This window comes from Moschus berezovskii, chromosome 6 (genome assembly GCF_049115385.1).
Source record: "Moschus berezovskii isolate FMDL1 chromosome 6, NW_MosBer_1.0, whole genome shotgun sequence".
NCBI lineage: Eukaryota > Metazoa > Chordata > Mammalia > Artiodactyla > Moschidae > Moschus > Moschus berezovskii.
This window is the reverse complement of record NC_142465.1, coordinates 56,363,922-56,384,132: the sequence shown is the minus strand read 5'-3', so window position 1 is coordinate 56,384,132 and position 20,211 is coordinate 56,363,922. Positions and strand designations below refer to the sequence as shown.

The following is a 20,211-nucleotide window of genomic DNA, read 5'->3' as shown; positions in this document are numbered from 1 at the left end:
TAGAACCTGGGTCTCCTGTATTGCAGTCATATTCTTTATCATCTGAGTCACCAGGGAAGCCCTAAGTAGAGTGATTACTGCCATCCTGACTGAGACAAGTCTGTTTGCCACTGTTCCAGGCTACCCAAACCTAGATCCATCCTTCAGTACCTCCAATCTCTATCAAGGAAACTATGACTTGTCTTCTTTTTATCAGATCTCCCTATCATCATCAGTAGATTCTTTCAGAGATAGTATAAGCAGATTTTCTTGAAGAAAGGGGAGGAATGGCAGAAAGAAGAGTCCTCTCTACCCTCCAATCAATTATTAAGGGGAAGAATGTCAAAGTTTCTAGGCCCATTTCCTCAATTATGGGTCACATAATATGTTAAGAATCATAAATAGGACTGTATTTCCCCAGGTAAATAAAGAAACTGGCCAAAGCTAAAGTGAAAAGATATATGAAACATAAAGAATCAAAAAAAGAAAAAAAAACATTCTGAAGCTCATTGCCCCAATTTATTCTTTGTACAAAAGAAGACTTATTGATGCTTTTTATATTATCTGTTATGTTTTATCCCAGTCTTAGAGGATTGTGATCATTTAAGTCTGATTAACCATGCTTTCAAGAGTATAACTTCTAGGCTATATGGTCATAAAAGAAATACGAACAGAAGAAAGTTGACCTAGAAGGTGACCAACACAAATTAAATAAACTCTGATGCTAGCACAAAAGTCTATGATTCTAAAAAGTAAACATTTGCCTTAGAAACTTCACATGCATGTCTTCTTTAGTTCATTCATTTCATATGTTGCTGCGTGCCAAACTCTCATGAAGGAGTGGGGGATATGATGCAGACCAAGCAGATATGATCTATAATTTTATTGAGCTGATATTTTATTGGAGTGATGGAAATCAGAAACTAGAACAGGTACCATATACAAAAATTAATTGTAAGTAGAAGATTTAAAATTTAAGAACTAAACTATAAAGTTTTTAGATGAAAACACAGTGGAAAACTTCATACCATTGACTTTGGCAATTATTTCTTGCATATAATATCAAAAGCACAGGCAAAAAGAAAAAACAGATAATTTGGACTTGCTCAAAATTAGAAACTTTTCTCCAGAGGGAGGTGATACATGTTTAATTAAGGCTGATTTGCATTGTTATACAGCAGAAACCATCAAGACATTGTAAAGCAATTTTCCTCCAATTAAAAAAGAAAAAAATTAAAGTCTTTTGTTCATCAAAGGACATTATCAACAGAATAAAAAGGCAACTCACAGAATGGGAGAAAATATTTGCAAACCATCAATCTGATAAGGATATATTAAAAATATATAAAGAACTCCTATAACTCAATTTTTAAAAATTGATTGAAAATTGCAAACGAGGCTTCTCTGGTGGTCCAGTGGCTAAGAATCTGCCTTGCAATGCAGGGCATATGGGTTCAGTCCCCGGTCTGGGAAGATTCCACATGCCACAAGGCAACTAAGCCCATGCAACCACAACTACTGAAGCCCATGTGCCTGGAACCTGTGCACCACAACAAGAAAAGAAAACCACCGCAGTGAGAACCCCATGCACCACAACTAGAGGGTATCCCCTGCTCACCTAATTAGAGAAAGCCCATGCAGCTGCAAGGACCCAGGGCACCCAAAAATAAATAAATAAATTTTTAAAATTTAAGAAGCAGTATAAAAAGTAGTAAAGGACTTGAATAAGCATATCTGTTAAAAAAAAAAAAAGCAATAAACACATGAAAAAAAGATGCTCAACATCACTCCTCCTTAAAGAAATGTAAGTTAAAACTACAATGAGATGCCACTTTACATCCAATAGGATGACTATTATCAAAAAACAAACAAAACCCACACAGAGAATAAGCTTTGGTGAGGATGCTGAGAAATGATATCTCTCAACTATTGGTTGGAATACAAAATGGTGTAGCCACTAAGGAAAATTGTATGGTGATTCCTGAAAAACTTGAACATAGAATTGCCATATCATCCAGGCTCAGACAGTAAAGAATCTGCCTGCAATGTGGGAGACAGGGTTAAATCCCTGGGTCAGGAAGATCCCCTGGAGAAGGGAATGGCTACCCACTCCAGTATTCTTGCCTGGAGAATTCCATGGGCAGAGGAGCCTGTGGGCTATTGTCCATGAAGTCCCAAAGAGTTGGACACAACTGAGAGGCTAACATTTTCACTTTTTTCCAGGAATTCCGAGTATCTATCCAAAAGATCTGAAATCAGGGGCTCAAACAGAAATCTGCTTGCATAGCAACAATATTCAAAATAGCCAAAAGGTGAAAGCAAACTAAATATCCATCAATGAACAAATGGATAAACAAATGTGGTTTATACACATATAAGGAAGTATTATGAGTGGTTTCCTTCGTCTCAGGCGTCCATAGTCGTGTTACGCCTCTCGCTCTCATCCTCTGAAGCCTAAGCGGGCTACACCTTTCTCACTCCTTCTACCTGTAGCCGTGTCATTGCGACTCCGCCACCATGTTCGAGGCACGCCTGGTCCAGGGCTCCATCTTGAAGAAGGTGCTGGAGGCGCTTAAGGATCTCATCAACGAGGCCTGCTGGGACATCAGCTCAAGTGGCGTGAATCTGCAGAGCATGGACTCGTCTCATGTCTCCTTGGTGCAGCTAACCCTTCGCTCAGAGGGCTTCGACACTTACCGCTGTGACCGCAACTTGGCCATGGGTGTGAACCTCACCAGCATGTCCAAAATATTAAAATGTGCTGGCAATGAAGACATCATTACCTTAAGGGCTGAAGATAACGCGGATACCTTGGCACTAGTATTTGAAGCGCCAAATCAGGAAAAGGTTTCAGACTATGAAATGAAGTTAATGGATTTAGATGTTGAACAACTTGGAATTCCAGAACAAGAGTATAGCTGTGTAGTAAAGATGCCTTCTGGTGAATTTGCACGTATATGCCGAGATCTCAGTCATATTGGAGATGCTGTTGTAATTTCCTGTGCAAAAGATGGAGTGAAATTTTCTGCCAGTGGAGAACTTGGAAATGGAAATATTAAGTTGTCACAGACGAGTAATGTTGATAAAGAGGAGGAAGCTGTTACCATAGAGATGAATGAACCAGTACAGCTAACTTTTGCATTGAGGTACCTGAACTTCTTTACAAAAGCCACTCCACTCTCTCCTACAGTAACACTCAGTATGTCTGCAGATGTACCCCTTGTTGTAGAGTATAAAATTGCTGATATGGGACATTTAGAGTACTATTTGGCTCCCAAGATCGAGGATGAAGAAGGATCTTAGACATTCTTAAAATTCAAAGAAATAAAACTAAGCTCTTTGAGAACTGCTTCTGAGATGCCAGCACACACTTAAGTCTTTTTTGTCTTTGTACCTCTGAGTACATATGTAGATACTGTTTTCTGTAAATAACTTTTCTCCATTCTCTACAACTTGTTTAAAGAAAAGTCCAAAGTCAAATCTGGTCTTGTTAACTGAGTAGTACTTCTGCCTTACCTAGGAATAATCCTTATAGTTTTTTATAAACAAGAGTTTTGACTCTAAATGTGTTTTAAGTATTGTTTTCAATTTAAATAAAAGTCATTTGAATTTAAAAAAAAAAAAGGAAGTATTATTCAGATTTAAAAGGAAATAAACTCTGACATATGCTACAATATATATGAATCTTAAGAAGTGAAAGTAGGGGGCTTCACTGGTGACTCAGGTGGTAAAGAATCAGCCTGAAATGCGGGAGACCTGGGCTCAACCCCTGTGTCGGGAAGATCCCCTGGAGAAGGGAAAGGCTACCCACTCCAGTATTCTGGCTTGGAGAATTCCATGGACTGTGTAGTCCATGGGGTACCAAAGAGCTGGACATGACTGAGTGACTTTCACTTTCATATGAACCTTGAGAACATATGCTAAATAAAATAAGCCAACTAAAATAGCACAACTACTGTATGATTTCATTTATATGAGGTACTTTGAGTAGTCCAACTAATAGAGATTCAGTATAAAATGGTGGATGCCAGGGGTTCAGGCAAGGGCAAGGGATTTATAGGAAGCTGTTGTTTAATAGGTTGGAGCTTTGCAATCCACACCTGGGCATATACCCAGACAAAATTGTAATTCAAAAAGATACATGCACCTCTATGTTCATAGCAGCACTATTTACAATAGCCAAGACATGAGAACAATTTAAGTGTCCATCAACAGTTGAATGGATAAAGAAGTTGTGAGACATATATATATACACACACATACACAATGGTATATCACATAGCCACCAAAAGAATGAAATAATGTCATTTGCGGCAACATGAATGGACCAACAGACTATAATACCAAGCAAGGTCAGAAAGAAAAAGACAAATGCCATATGATCTCATTCACATGTGGAGTCTAAAACACACAGATCAACATATCTACAAAACAAAAACAGACTCACAGATATAAAGAACAGACTTGTGGTTGCCAAGGGGTATGTGGGGTAGGGGAGGGAAGGAATTGGAGTTTGGGATTAGCAGAGGCAATTTTTTTTTTTTTTGGAGGCTAATTATTTTACAATATTATATTGCTTGGTTTTGCCATACATTGACATGAATCCACCACGGGTGTACATGAGTTCCCACTCCTGAACACCACTCCCACCTCCCTCCTCCCCTTATCCTCCCTCTGGGTCATCCCCATGCACCAGCCCCAAGCATCCTGTATCATGCATCGAACCTGGACTGGTGATTTGTTTCAAATATGATAATATACATGTTTCAATGCCATTCTCCCAAATCATCCCACCCTCACCCTCTCCCACAGAGTTCCAAAGACTGTTCTATACACCTGTGTCTCTTTTGCTGTCTCATATACAGAGTTATCATTACCATCTTTCTAAATTCCATATATATGTGTTAGTATACTGTATTGGTGTTTTTCTTTCTGGCTTACTTCACTTTGTATAATAGGCTCCAGTTTCATCCACCCATTAAAACTGATTCAAATGCATTCTTTTTAATGGGTGAGTAATACTCCATTGTGTATATGTACCAAAGCTTTCTTATCCATTCGTCTGCAGATGGACATCTAGGTTGCTTCCATGTCCTGGCTATTATAAACAGGGCTGTGATGAACATTGGAGTACATGTGTCTCTTTCAATTCTGGTTTCCTCGGTGTGTATGCCCAGGAATGCGATTGCTGGGTCATATGGCAGTTCTATTTCCAGTTTTTTGAGGAATCTCCACACTGTTCTCCATAGTGGCTGTATTAGTTTCCATTCCCACAAGCAGTGTAAGAGGGTTCCCTTCTCTCCACACCCTCTCCAGCATTTATTGCATGTAGACTTTTGGATAGCAGCCATTCTGACTGGTGTGAAATGGTATCTCATTGTGGTTTTGATTTGCATTTCTCTGATTATGAGGGATGTTGAGCATTTTTTCATGTGTTTGTAAGCCATCTTTATGTCTTCCTTGGAGAAATGTCTGTTTAGTTCTTTGGCCCATTTTTTGATTGAGTCCTTTATTTTTCTGGAATTGAGCTGAAGGAGCTGTTTGTGTATTTTGGAGATTAATTCTTTGTCAGTTGTTTCTTTTGCTATTATTTTCTCCCATTCTGAAGGCTGTCTTTTCACCTTGCTTATAGTTTCCTTTGCTGTGAAGAAGCTTTTAATTTTAATTAGGTCCCATTTGTTTATTTTTGCTTTTATTTCCAATATTCTGGGAGGTGGGTCATGGAGGATCCTGCTGTGATTTATGTCAGAGAGTGTTTTGCCTAAGTTCTCCTCTAGGAGTTTTATAGTTTCTGGTCTTACATTTAGATCTTTAATCCATTTTGAGTTTATTTTCGTATATGGTGTTAGGAAGTGTTCTAGTTTCATTCTTTTACAAGTGTCTGACCAGTTTTCCCAGCACCACTTGTTAAAGAGACTGTCTTTTCTCCATTTTATATTCTTGCCTCCTTTGTCAAAGATAAGGTGTCCATAGGTGCGTGGATTTATCTCTGGGCTTTCTATTTTGTTCCATTGATCTCTATTTCTGTCTTTATGCCAGTACCATACTGTCTTGACTGTGGCTTTGTGGTAGAGCCTGAAGTCCAGCAGGTTGATTCCCCCAGTTCCATTCTTCTTCCTCAAGATTGCTTTGGCTATTCGAAGTTTTTTGTATTTCCATACAAATTGTGAGATTATTTCGTTCTAGCTCTGTGAAAAATATCGTTGGTAGCTTGATAGGGATTGAATTGAATGTATAAATTGCTTAGGGTAGTTTACTCATTTTCACAATATTTATTCTTCCAATCCACGAACACGGTATATTTCTCCATCTATTAGTGTCCTCTTTGATTACTTTCACCAGTATTTTATAGTTTTCTATGTACAGGTCTTTTGTTTCTTTAGGTAGATATATTCCTAAGTATTTTATTCTTTTCGTTGCAACAGTGAATGGAATCAGTTCAGTTCAGTTCAGGCGCTCAGTCGTGTCCGACTCTCCGCGACCCCATGAATCACAGCACGCCAGGCCTCCCTGTCCATCACCGACTCCCGGAGTACACACAAACTCATGTCCACAGAGTCGGTGATGCCATCCAGCCATCTCATTCTCCGTCGTCCCCTTCTCCTCCCGCCCCCAACCTTTCCCAGCATCAGTCTTTTCCAGTGAGTCAACTCGTCGCATGAGGTGGCCAAAGTATTGCAGTTTCAACTTTAGCATCAGTCCCTCTAATGAACATCCAGGATTGATCTCCCTTAGAATGGACTGGTTGGATCTCCTTGCAGTATAAGGGACTCTCAAGAGTCTTCTCCAACACCACAGTTCAAAAGCATTGATTCTTCGGCGATCAGCCTTCTTCACAGTCCAACTCTCACATCCATACATGACCACGGGAAAAACCATTGCCTTGACTAGATGGACCTTGGTTGGCAAAGTAATGTCTCTGCTTTTTAATATACTATCAAGGTTGGTCATAACTTTCCTTCCAAGGAGCAAGCGTCTTTTAATTTCATGGCTGCAATCAGCATCTGCAGTGATTTTGGAGCCCAAAAAAATAAAGTCTGACACTGTTTCCACTGTTTTTCCATCTATTTCCCATGAAGTGATGGGACCAGATGCCATGATCTTTGTTTTCTGAATGTTGAGCTTCAAGCCAACCTTTTCACTCTCCTCTTTCACTTTCATCAAGAGGCTTTTGAGTTCCTCTTCACTTTCTGCCATAAGGGTAGTGTCATCTGCATATCTAGGTTATTGATATTTCTCCCAGCAAACTTGATTCCAGCTTGTGCTTCTTCCAGCCCAGCGTTCCTCATGATGTACTCTGCATATAAGTTAAATAAGCAAGGTGACAATATACAACCTTGACGTACACCTTTTCCTATTTGGAACCAGTCTGTTGTTCCATGTCCAGTTCTGACTGTTGCTTCCTGACCTGCATACAGGTTTCTCAAGAGGCAGGTCAGGTGGTCTGGGATTCCCATCTCTTTCAGAATGTTCCATAGTTTATTGTGATCCACACAGTCAAATGAATGGAATAGTTTCCTTAATTTCTCTATTTTCTCATTATTAGTGTATAGGAAAGCAAGGGATTTCTGTGTGTGGATTTTATATCCTGCAACTTTACTGTAATCCTTGATTAGCTCTAGTAGTTTTCTGGTAGAGTCTTTAGGGTTTTCTTTGTAGAGGATCATGTCATCAGCGAACAGTGAAAGTTTTACTTCTTCTTTTCCAGTTTGGATTCCTTTTATGTCTTTTTCTTCTCTGATTGCTGTGGCCAAAACTTCCAGAACTATGTTGAATAGTAGTGGTGAGAGTGGGCACCCTTGTCTTGTTCCTGACTTTAGGGGAAATGCTTTCAGTTTTTCACCATTGAGGATAATGTTTGCTGTGGGTTTGTCATATATAGCTTTTATTATGTTGAGATATGTCCCTTCTATTCCCACTTTCTGGAGGGTTTTTATCATAAATGGATGTTGAATTTTGTCGAAGGCTTTCTCTGCATCTATTGAGATAATCATATGATTTTTATTTTTCAGTTTGTTAATGTGGCGTATTACGTTGATTGATTTGCGGATATTGAAGACTCCTTGCATTCCTGGGATAAAGCCCACTTGGTCATGATGTATGATCTTCTTAATTTGTTGTTGGATTCTGATTGCTAGAATTTTGTTAAGGATTTTTGCATCTATGTTCATCAGTGATATTGGCCTGTAGTTTTCTTTTTTTGTGGGATCTTTACCAGGTTTTGGGATTAGGGTGATGGTGGCCTCATAGAATGAGTTTGGAAGTTTCCCTTCCTCAGCAATTTTCTGGAAGAGTTTAAGTAGAATAGGTGTTAGCTCTTCTCTAAATTTTTGGAAGAATTCAGCTGTGAAGCCGTCTGGACCTGGGCTTTTGTTTGCTGGAAGATTTTTGATTACAGCTTCTATTTCCTTGCTTGTGATGGGTCTGTTCAGATTTTCTATTTCTTCCTGGTTCAGTTTTGGAAAGTTATACTTTTCTAGGAATTTGTCCATTTCTTCCAGGTTATTCATTTTATTGCCATATAATTGCTGATAGTATTCTCTAATAATCCTTTGTATTTCTGTGTTATCAGTTGTGATCTCTCCATTCTCATTTCTAATTTTATTGATTTGGTTCTTCTCCCTTTGTTTCTTGATGAGTCTGCCTAGTGGTTTGTCAATGTTATTTACCCTCTCAAAGAACCAGCTTTAGCTTTGTTGATTTTTGCTATGGTCTCTTTTGTTTCTTTTGCATTTATTTCTGCCCTAATTTTTAAGATTTCTTTCTTTCTACTAACCCTGGGGTTCTTCCTTTCTTACTTTTCTAGTTTCTTTAGGTGTAGAGTTAGGTTATTTAGTTGACTTTTTTTCTTGTTTCTTGAGGTGTGCCTGTATTGCTATGAAACTTCCCCTTAGCACTGCTTTTACAGTGTCCCAGAGGTTTTTGGGTTGTCGTGTTTTCTTTTTTTTTTTTTTTTTTTTAAATGAACAGAGGAAAATTTATGCGTCGAACCTGGACTGGTCACTTATGATAATATACATGCTACAATTCCATTCTCTCCAATCATTCCACCTTCACCCTCTCCCACAGAGTCCCACGTGTTTTCATTTTCATTCATTTCTATGCATATTTTAATTTCTCTTTTGATTTCTTCCATGATTTGTTCATTATTCAGCCTCCATATGTTGGCATTTTTAATAGTTTTTCTCCTGTAATTGAGATCTAATCTTACTGCATTGTGGTCAGAAAAGATGCTTGGAATGATTTCAATTTTTTTGAATTTACTAAGGCTAGATATATGGCCCAGGATGTGATCTATCCTGGAAAAGGTTCCATGTGCACTTGAGAAAAAGGTGAAATTCGTTGTTTTGGGGTGAAATGTCCTACAGATATCTATTAGGTCTAACTGGTCTACTGTATCATTTAAAGTTTGTGTTTCCTTGTTAATTTTCTGTTTAGTCGATCTGTCCATAGGTGTGAGTGGGGTATTAAAGTCTCCTACTATTATGGTGTTGTTGTTAATTTCCCCTTTCATACTTGTTAGTAATTGTCTTAGATATGTGCTCCTATATTTGGTGCATAAATATTTATAATTGTTATATCTTCTTCTTGGATTGATCCTTTGATCATTATGTAGTTTCCTTCTTTGTCTCTTTTCACAGCCTTTGTTTTAAAGTCTATTTTATCTGATATGAGTATTGCTACCCCTGCTTTCTTTTGGTCTCTATTTGAGTGGAATATCTTTTTCTAGCCCTTCACTTTCAGTCTGTATGTGTCCCTCGTTTTGAGGTGTGTCTCTTGTAGACAACATATACGGGGGTCTTGTTTTTGTATCCATTCAGCCAGCCTTTGTCTTTTGGTTGGGGCATTCAAGCAATTTACATTTAAGGTGATTATTGATAAGTATGATCCCGTTGCCATTTTCTTTATTGTTTTGGGTTCGAGTTTATACACCCTTTCTGTGTTTCCTGTCTAGAGAAGATCCTTTAGCATTTGTTGGAGAGCTGGTTTGGTGATGCTGAATTCTCTCAGCTTTTGCTCGTCTGTAAAGCTTTTGATTTCTCCTTCATATTTGAATGAGATCCTTGCTGGGTACAGTAATCTGGGCTGTAGGTTGTTTTCTTTCATCACTTTAAGTATGTCTTGCCATTCCTTCCTGGTCTGAAGAGTTTCTGTTGAAAGATCAGCTGTTATCCTTATGGGAATCCCCTTGTGTGTTATTTGTTGCTTTTCCCTTGCTGCTTTTAATATTTTTTCTTTGTGCTTTATCTTTGTTAATTTGATTAATATGTGTCTTGGAGTATTTCGCTTTGGATTTATCCTGTTAGGGACTCTCTGGGTTTCCTGGACTTGGGTGACTATTTCCTTCCCCATTTTAGGGAAGTTTTCAACTATTATCTCCTCAAGTATTCTCTCATGGTCTGTCTGTTTGTCTTCTTCTTCTCGGACTCTTATGATTCGAATGTTGGGACGTTTAACATTGTCCCAGAGGTCTCTAATATTGTCCTCATTTCTTTTAATTCGTTTTTCTTTTTTCTTCTCTGTTTCATTTATTTCTACAATTCTATCCTCTAGCGCGCTTATCCTGTCTTCTGCCTCTGTTATTCTACTGTTTGTTCTGATCTCATCTGTTGCATTATTCATTGTATATTGACTCTTTTTTATTTCCTCTAAATCCTTATTAAACCTTTCTTGCATCTTCTCAATCCCTTTCTCCAGGTTATTTATCTGTAACTCCATTTTGCTTTCAAGATGTTGAATCATTTTCACCACCAAAATTCGAAATTCTTTATCAGGTAGATTCCCTATATCTTCCTCTTTTGTTTGTGTTGGTGGGCATTTATCCTGTCCCTTTACTTGCTGGGTATTTCTCTGCCTCTTCATCTTGCTTATATTGCTGTGCTTGGGGTGGCCTTTCCGTCTTCTGGCAGTTTGTGGAGTTCTCTTTATTATGTAGTTTTCTCGCTGTGTGTGAGGTTGGACGGGTGGCTTGTCAGGGTTCCCTGGTTAGGGAAGCTTGTGTCGGTGTTTTGGTGGGTGGAGCTGGATTTCTTCTCTCTGGAGTTTAATGAAGTGTCCAGTAATGAGTTATGAGATGTCAGTGGGTTTGGAGTGATTTTGGGCAGCCTGTATATTGAAGCTCAGGGCTATTTTCCTGTGTTGCTGGAGAATTTGCATGGTATGTCTTGCTCTGGAACTTGTTGACCCTTGGGTGGTGCTTGGTTTCAGTGTAGGTATGGAGGTGTTTAATGAGCGCCTATCGATTAATGTTCCCTGGAGTCAGGAGTTCTCTGGTGTTCCCAGGATTCAGGCTTAAACCTCTTGCCTCTGGTTTTTTGTCTTATTCTTGGAGTAGCCTCTAGACTACTCTATCTGTCATTTCCAAGGTGGTTCCCTCTGTTTTAGCTTCTGTTTGCTGGTCTCTTCAGTGTCTAATTTCCACCCTGACATAGGGGGCGGTGGTGGACACTTTTTAAGGCTCAGTTGTTCAGTCCTGTTCTGGGAAGGGAGAAACGCTGCAGACAAATATCTCTGGTATCTGTGGGGAGTGCATGCAGTTTCTCGACCACACTGGGTTTGCTCCCACTCACGGCGTGTGTGCTGTCCCAGTCTACACTGCACAGGCTCTAGGTTGCTCTGCCGGGAACTGTCCGAGACCCACGCTGGGTTGCATGCACTTCCAGGTCTGAGCGGCTCAGGTTCAGGCACTCGGGTACTCCACAAAGACGCAGACTCAGTTGGGCCTACGTTTTGTGCCTTCCCCGGTCCGAGCAGGTCATGTGACCATGCATTTGGCGAGCATGGTCATTGTGACTTATCACTTCCCCAGTCCCTGCCACTCGGTTTTCTGGGTGTGCAGCCAGCGAACCTTCTCAGGAGGATGTTGACTGGTCAGAAACCCATGAAGTCTTGGTTAGCAATGAAGCCTGCCTGCAGTTTGGTATTGGATGCCTCTCTGGGGCCACGGTTGCCCCCTTCCGGCTCTGGCTGCCCTCCCCTGCCTGTCTCAGTGGGGGATGGGGGATGGGCTGTCCACAGCCAGCTAGCTCTGCTCAGTCCTTTGTTCTGTGAGCGGGGCTGGCAGAGTCTTAGGTTAGGGCTTTTCGCCTTTTCACGGGGTAGCTATCCCACAGTCTGCTTTGCTATCTCCAGTCAGCTCCCCCAGACTGCCCTCGCGGCTTTCAGGCCCGGTCCTCCTTCTAAGCTGTTCAGCCGGCTCCTACCTTCCCAGCCTCCGGCTAATGGCGGACGCGGGCGTCTGCGCTGCTTCTCCACTGGGAGTTACCCTTCGGCAGGTAATCTGTCGGTTTTAATTATTTCTTTCTTTTTCCTCCCAGTTATCTGGTCCTCTGAGGTTCCAAGGCTTGCCACAGACTCACCAGAGTGTTTCCTGGTATTTGGAAACCTCTCTTTTTTTAAGCCTCCCTTCCCGGGACAGAGCTCTGTCCCTACCTCTTTTGTCTCTCTTTTTATCTTTTATGCTTTTTCCTACCTCCTTTCGAAGACAATGGGCTGCTTTTCTGGGTGCCTGATGTCCTCTGCCAGAATTCAGAAGTTGTTTTGTGGAATTTACTCAGTGTTCAAATGTTCTTTTGATGAATTTGTGGGGGAGAAAGTGGTCTCACCGTCCTATTCCTCCACCATCTTTCATTCCCTCTCCGAGGCAAATTATTATATAAATAAAGGATGAACAACAAGACCCTACTGTACAGCACAGGGAAATATATTCAAAATCCTGTGACAAGCCATAATGAAAAAGAATTTAATATATATATATATATATATATATATATACTCAATCACTGTGCTGTGAAGAAGAAATTAACAATATTGTAAATCAACTATGCTTTGATAAAATTTTTAAATGGGTCTGGAGTTTCACTTTGAGATGATGAAAAAAGTTCTGGAGATGGACGGAGGTGATGGATGCAATTAATTGCATAACATCATGCATGTCTTTAAAACCACTGAATTTTACACATTAAAATGGTAAATGTTATGCCACATGTGTTTTACCACAACTTTAAAAAATTGGACAACTTCAGATATTGAGAAATGCTTTAAAGAAACATAATAGTGAGGGAGTGACTGGAGAAAGGATGAAGACAGCATTAGAATGAGGTACAATATTCAGTTCAGTTCAGTTCAGTCGCTCAGTCGTGTCCGACTCTCCGCGACCCCACGAATCACAGCACGCCAGGCCTCCCTGTCCATCACCAACTCCCGGAGTTCACTCAAACTCATGTCCACAGAGTCGGTGATGCCATCCAGCCATCTCATTCTCGGTCGTCCCCTTCTCCTCCCACCCCCAACCTTTCCTAGCATCAGAGTCTTTTCCAGTGAGTCAACTCGTCGCATGAGGTGGCCAAAGTATTGGAGTTTCAGCTTTAGCATCAGTCCTTCCAATGAACACCCAGTATTCAGAGGAAGTGATATTTTTTTGAGATGTGAATGATAAGAGTCAGAAAGGTGAGACCTGAGGGGCAAGTATTTCCTGCAAAGACAGGAACAAATGCAAAGTCCCCAAAGTAGGCATGAGTTTTGTCTTCAAGGACTAGAAAAGTGATGCAGTAGAGTGAGGTCTAGCAACATTGATATGGGATGACCTATAAGAGGCAGGTAAGGCAATTTTGGTCATGGAAGCAGTAAAAATTTTCTTCTGAGAACACTGAAACCTTGGGAGACTTTGGAACAGGAAATTATGTGATCTAATTTGTCTATAAAAGACCCCTTTCGTTGCTGTGCAGAAAATAAACCATAAGCGAACAAGAATCAGTGAGATCAGTTAGGAGTTGTTACAATGGTATAGAGTAGACATGATGATGGTTTGGAATAGATGATAGTCATGGAGATAAATGAATACATTCAACAAATGTTTGAAGGTAAAGCCAACAAATCTTGCTGATTTGCTTAGAGGTAAAAGTGAAAGTTCTTCAGTGGTGTCTGACTCTTCGGGCCTCCATGGGCTATAGCCTGCCAGGCTCCTCTGTCCATGGGATTTTTCTAGGCAAGAATATTGGAGTGGGTTGCCATGCCCTTTTCCAAGGGATCTTCCCAACCCAGGGATCAAACCCAGGCCTCTCACATTGAAGGCAAATTCCCTGATGGCACCAGGGAAGCCCAGTAGGATAGTCATATATTCCCAGTTCGACTGGGACAAAACTTATTTCTGATTGTCCTAGGGCCCTGTAGAGTTAGTGCCTCTTTATTCTCAACATTACCTCAGTTTGGACAATAAATCATATAGTTGCCCTAGGTATGGGGAATAAAGAAAAAAGAAGAATCAAGGATGATTTTTCAGCTTGAGCAACTAGAAACTTGTGGGTTTGATGTTTCAAAGACAGTCTATTAACAGTATCTTTAAGGGAAAAAAGAATATAGTTAGAACCCTGGAATCCGTATGTTTTATCCATCAGTTCTTTTTGTCCATGATCAGTCAACAAGCACCTGTTCCTCATTCCATCTCAATTCAGTAGATATGTATGCATCTCAAAACTTCAGTAGGAAAACAAAAGGCAAACTGAATCGGTCAACTAAATAAAGTTTAAATAACTGGCCAGAAAATAGAGGGAAAAAAGAGCAATTTCCAGGAGGAGCAGCACCTGCAGGAGCAGCTCACATGATGCCCCTACTCCTTCTATTTATGCAGAGACAAAGATCTGGAAGAGGATCGGTGGCCTGGCAAGGCTGCTAAAATGAGCTGTATGCTGCAGCCTGAAGCCTGCAGTGGGCTTATCCCATGAAGTGAATAGAAGGACAGACTGAGGGGAAGTTTCAGGGAAAAAAGCCCTAAAGAGAGGCTGCTTGCTCCACAGAAAATGGCACTGACATTGAGTTTAAAAAATACACATCAGAAGTGGGGGAATAAGGCTACATAAGAATTCTTCCTTAGGAGGAAGTTAGTGCCACAGGAACACCTTGCATCTAAATAAATAGAAGTGATGGAGTTAGCCATATGGAAAATTTGGAAGTCAAGAAATAGATCTGGATATCTAGAAGTTGTCATCTTCTGAGATAATCTCAATGAGGGTTCAGTTCAGTTCATTTCAGTTGCTCAGTCGTGTCCAACTCTTTGCGACCCCATGAATCACAGCACGCCAGGCCTCCCTGTCCATCACCAACTCCCAGAGTTCACTCAAACTCATGTCCATCGAGTGGGTGATGCCATTCAGCCATCTCATTCTCTGTCATCCCCTTCTCTTCCCGCCCCCAAACCCTCCCAGCATCAGAGTCTTTTCCAGTGAGTCAACTCTTCGCATGTGCATTCTGAGAAAAAAAAAAAACTTTGGCTGACCTGTTACCTCTTCTTCTCACCAAAAAAAAAAAAAAAGAACCAGAAAACAAAAATACTCTATGGAAATATCAATAGCATCACTTTTTTTTCCCCTCTTCAAAGGAGAAGCAGTAGCAATGAAAAATTCTCTAAAGTTTTCTTAATTTTAAAGTTCTTCAAGGCAAAATTGGATTTCAAACCAAATCTGAGACAACTGTTAACCAAATGAACACCAAAGCTTTTCACTATAATTATTCTCCTTTATTGGTATTTGAAGGCTAGTTTGTTAAAATCTCTTACTAGAAAATGCATCAATAAACTTTTTAAAGTGACTGATAATTGACTGGGGACTGTCAGTGAGTAGTGTGATCTGGGTAAAGAAGCAAACCAGAAAGATTAGTTGTGTTTCAAAGGAAATTGCTGTTCTCCACCTGCTACCCATAATTTCTAGACTATTTTAAGCTTCAGTTTTGTGATCTATCAACATACTATGATTCTGGTATTAGCCTAAATGGAAGAACTCTAACAGTGCCCAAGAACTCAGTACTGATTTTTTTTAGTTTTGGTAATAGATTTTGTCAATTAATAGCTTTATGATGAGACAAACAGGATATGAAGAACAATAGGACTGAACTAAGGAGAATCCCAGGGACGGGGGAGCCTGGTGGGCTTCCGTCTATGGGGTCACACAGAGTCGGACACGACTGAAGTGACTTAGCAACAACAGCAACAGCAAAAGTCTAAATTCAGGTGTCACTATTGGACAACTGCACTCATCTCCCATGCTAGTAAGGTCATGCTTAAAATCTTGCATGCTAGGCTTGAGTATTATGCAAAACAAGAACTTCCAGATGTCCAAACTGAGTTTAGAAAAGGAAGAGGAACCAGAGATCAAATTGCCAACATTTGCTGGATCATAGAGAAAGCAAGGGAATTCCATAAAAAACATTTACCTCTGTTTCAACAACTACACTAAAGCCTTTGACTGTGTGAATCATAACAAACGGTGGAAAGTTCTTAAACAGATGGGAATACCAGACCATCTTACACGTCTCCTGAGAAACCTGTATGAGGGTCAAGAAGCAATAGTGAGAACACTGTAGGGAACAACTGATTGGTTCAAGACTGAGAGAGCAGTACGATAGGGCTGTCTGCTGTTACCCTGTTTGTTTAACCTGTATACTGAGCACTTCATGAGAAGGGCTGGGCTGGATGAGTTACAAGCTGGAATCAAGACAGGCAGGAGAAACATCAACAGCCTCAGATATGCAGATGATACCACTCTAATGGCAGAAGATGAAGAGGAACTAAAGGGCCCTTTGAGGGTGAAGGAGAAAAGTGAGTGAGCTGGCTTAAAACTAAGTATTTAAAAAACTAAGATCATGGATCCAGCCCCATTACTTCAGAGCAAATAGAAGGGGAAAAGGTGGAAGTAGTGACAGATTTCCTCTTTGGGGGCTCTAAAAATCACTTTGAATGGTGACTGCAGCCATGAAATCATAAGGCAATTGCTCCCTGGCAGGAAAGATATGACAAACCTAGACAGTGTGCTAAAAATCAGAGACATTACTCTGCTGACAAAGATCCATATAGTCAAGCCTATGGTCTTCCCAATGGTCATGTACAGTTGTGAAAGCTGGAGTGTAAAGAAGGCAGAGCGCAAAAGAATTGATGATTTTGAATTGTGGTGCTGGATAAGGTTCCTGAAAGTCCCTTGGACAGCAAGGAGATAAGACCAGTCATAATGGAAATCAACCCTGAATACTCATCAGAAAGACTGATGCTGAAGCTGAAGCTCCAGTATTTTGGTCATCTGATATAAACAGCCAACTCATTGGAAAAGTCCCTGATGCTGTGAAAGATTGAGGGCAGAAGGAGAAGGGGTGACAGGATGAGATGTCTGGATGACATAATGCAATGGACATGAATTTGGGCAAACTTCGGGAGACAGTGCGGGACAGGGAGACCTGGCATGCTGCAATCCACGGGATCACAAAGAGTTGGTGACTAAAAAACAACAATAGATTTTGTCAATTAACAGCTTTGGATGAGACAAACAAGATATGAAGAGCAACAGGACTGAACTAGAGTCTAAATTCAGGTGTAACACCATGGCACGGTGTTGGAGAGGGGACGGCACATGAGGAAGGGGGCAGGGTGTGACCACAGGAGATACTATGAATCCCTTTAGGCCAATTGAATCTATTCTATATTCCTGTTAACCTGGTCTGATCTTTTAAAAATATATGGTTCACAGAAGTATCTGAATGATCTTTTAAAAACCATAGTTGGAACAAGTAATTGCCAAAGAGTCATTAGAATTGATGGTTTAGAGGAAGTCCATATTTTCCTGGTTTCCAAGATCAACAACTGTGGGTAACATATTTGATGAGGCTTTTGCCTATGCAAACATCATTCATCTTGCCACCTTCATTTGCTTTATTCCTTTAACAGTTCTTTAGTAACAGGTATTTCTGCAGATCAAAACCTCACTCATCATTCTATCCTATAGTCTAAATTAAGAAGGATATCTCATGATATTGTTCTTTATAGCTATGTGCTACCTAAATATTATTATATTATAACTGAATATTATCAGTTCTCATAAGGCTGCCTGCACAATATGTTCCACACAAAGTTATCTTCAGGTCCTTGCAACCCAATGGACTGTAGCACACCAGGCTTCCCTGTTCCTCACCATCCCCCAAAGTTTGCCTAAGTTCATATCCATTGCATCAATGATGCCATCCAGCCATCTCACCCTCTGATGCCCTCTTCTCCTTCTGCCCCCAATCTTTCACAGCATCAGGGACTTTTCCAACATTAGTATCCCTTGGTTTCTGTTCACATTCAGATCTTGGCTTTTTCAGTGGATAAAATTTCAACATGATTTCAAAATCATCTGTACAACTTCTAGTCCAGTAGAGTTAAAATCTTGGAGGATTTATTCAAGAATTTCAACCAATGGACTGAACTGAAAGCTTTTACTACAAACAAGTGATGAGTTATAGGAAATTGGAGTCTGAACAAAATCTCCTGGCAGTCATTTACACATCCATAATATAATAAAAAATTTTCAAACTCTACTACGAAGTTATCAAAATTATACTGCAAAATCAAAGAAAACAGAAAATAAAATATGCTTCTACTTTGGAAAACAGAAGCATACTTTTACAGTTTGAAGAATAGTGAGGTTTTTATACAAAACAGTTGACATCACTTTGAGCAATCTGTTGATAACTTAGAGCTTGCCTCAAGACGTGTGAATATGACATTTTCCTGGCAACTGAAGAATAAATTGAGGCTGAAATAGAGTCACTATCAATTCTAGTGCTAGAGCCTCAAGGTCAACTGAAAAACTAGTCTATTTTCTGTTTATTTCCTACAATCATTTAATTACTCCTCTTTTTTTTTAACACAACAAATAATTTTTTTAACGAATAGATAATCCCAATAGCAACCTTCATTTTCCAGTAAAAATATTCCCAGTTCAATCAAGATGAATGAGCCAAGTTCTCTCTCCTTTGGTTTTTCAGTTCTTTCCAGAAATCTGCCACTTTTGTTAAAACATTTCATAAATCCTTCAGAGCACAGCCAATTTGGACCTAAATTAGATTTCCAATAATTAAGACTGAATAATGCTAGCAAAACTGGATTCTTTACTACATAATACATACGCCTGGTCTCCACTGTTTTTCCACTTCTAGGAAATGCGAACCAAAGGTTTGAATATTCACACACATAATGTAGCAAAATTAATCAAACAGGTATTTTTAAGTACTTAATATGCACCAAGCATTTTGCTAGGCACAGATATATCCTTCACCCTTTTCCTATCTCAGGTGCCAAGGCAAAGACTTGGCTTGAAGTCCCAACGCAAGTTCTTCATTTCTTATCCAAGTTTTCTACAACTATTCCAGTCCAGTCTTTTTCTAAACAATATGGCATTCATATCTATACTTCTCAATTTAACCCAAGGTAGTGAATATCCACGAGACATTAAATATCATTACAGAGCTTGGCACATGCTTCAGTTCAGTTCAGTCGCTCAGTAGTGTCTGACTCTTTGTGACCCCATGAATCAGCTTAGCATACAGTAAAAGAATATTAAGTGCATGTTTCCCTCTTTAAAATAACATACATACTTACATAAACATAAGGAAACCCTGTATGTAACATTTCTCCAGATACAAGGCTTACATTTTATGAGTTTTATAACCTTTCTATGAGCAGAAGGTAGAGAAGAGGAGGCTTACCAAACCACCCATGAAGAACTGATAGATAACTGATAGTCTGAACAGGTAATTCATATTTCATATAGCTCTTTGCCATCTTTTCTCATTACCCATATCTCCAATGCAATCATTTAAAGCCACACTTAAGTGATCCCAGCCCCTATACATTCATTGAATGATTTGTTAAATTGAAGTTGAAATGTAAATTCAATCATAAGACTCTTTCATAATTGGCTCATACTTGCTCTAGGAGAGGAATTTTGAAACACTTTAGGAAGAGTGGCTATTAAGTGTTTTTAAATATGTTTCCAATGAAAAGTAAAGCAATTTTAATGAGTATCAGCAGAGTATCAAGTTGAGCAATATATTCTTTCCAGCTGATCACTATCGGGTATGATACTACGCAACAATAATGAATCCTTTGAATGTTTAAAATTATTTTTAAAAGGGTAAATAACACCCACCTATTGAGATGGCTGGATGGCATCACCAACTCGATGGACATGAGTGAACTCTGGGAGTTGGTGTTGGACAGGGAGGCCTGGCGTGCTGTGATTCATGGGGTCGCAAAGAGTTGGACACAACTGAGCGACTGAACTGACTGACTGACTAGCGTCTGTGCCCACATACTTTACCTCCTTTCTTGACAACATGAAACCATCTGTGCACTTAGCTAAGCTCAGCTTTCCATTTGTGCACTAGACCCCATTCCCTCACACCTACTCAGGAACATTGATCCAGCTC

The 20,211-nt window shown here is 39.9% G+C and overlaps 1 pseudogene; it reads left to right on the top strand.

Annotated features, from left to right (window-relative positions):
- The first annotated feature begins 2,424 nt into the window (after window positions 1–2,424).
- On the top strand, window positions 2,425–3,603 carry LOC129536245 (DNA sliding clamp PCNA pseudogene; annotated as a pseudogene).
- Window positions 3,604–20,211: the final 16,608 nt, after the last annotated feature.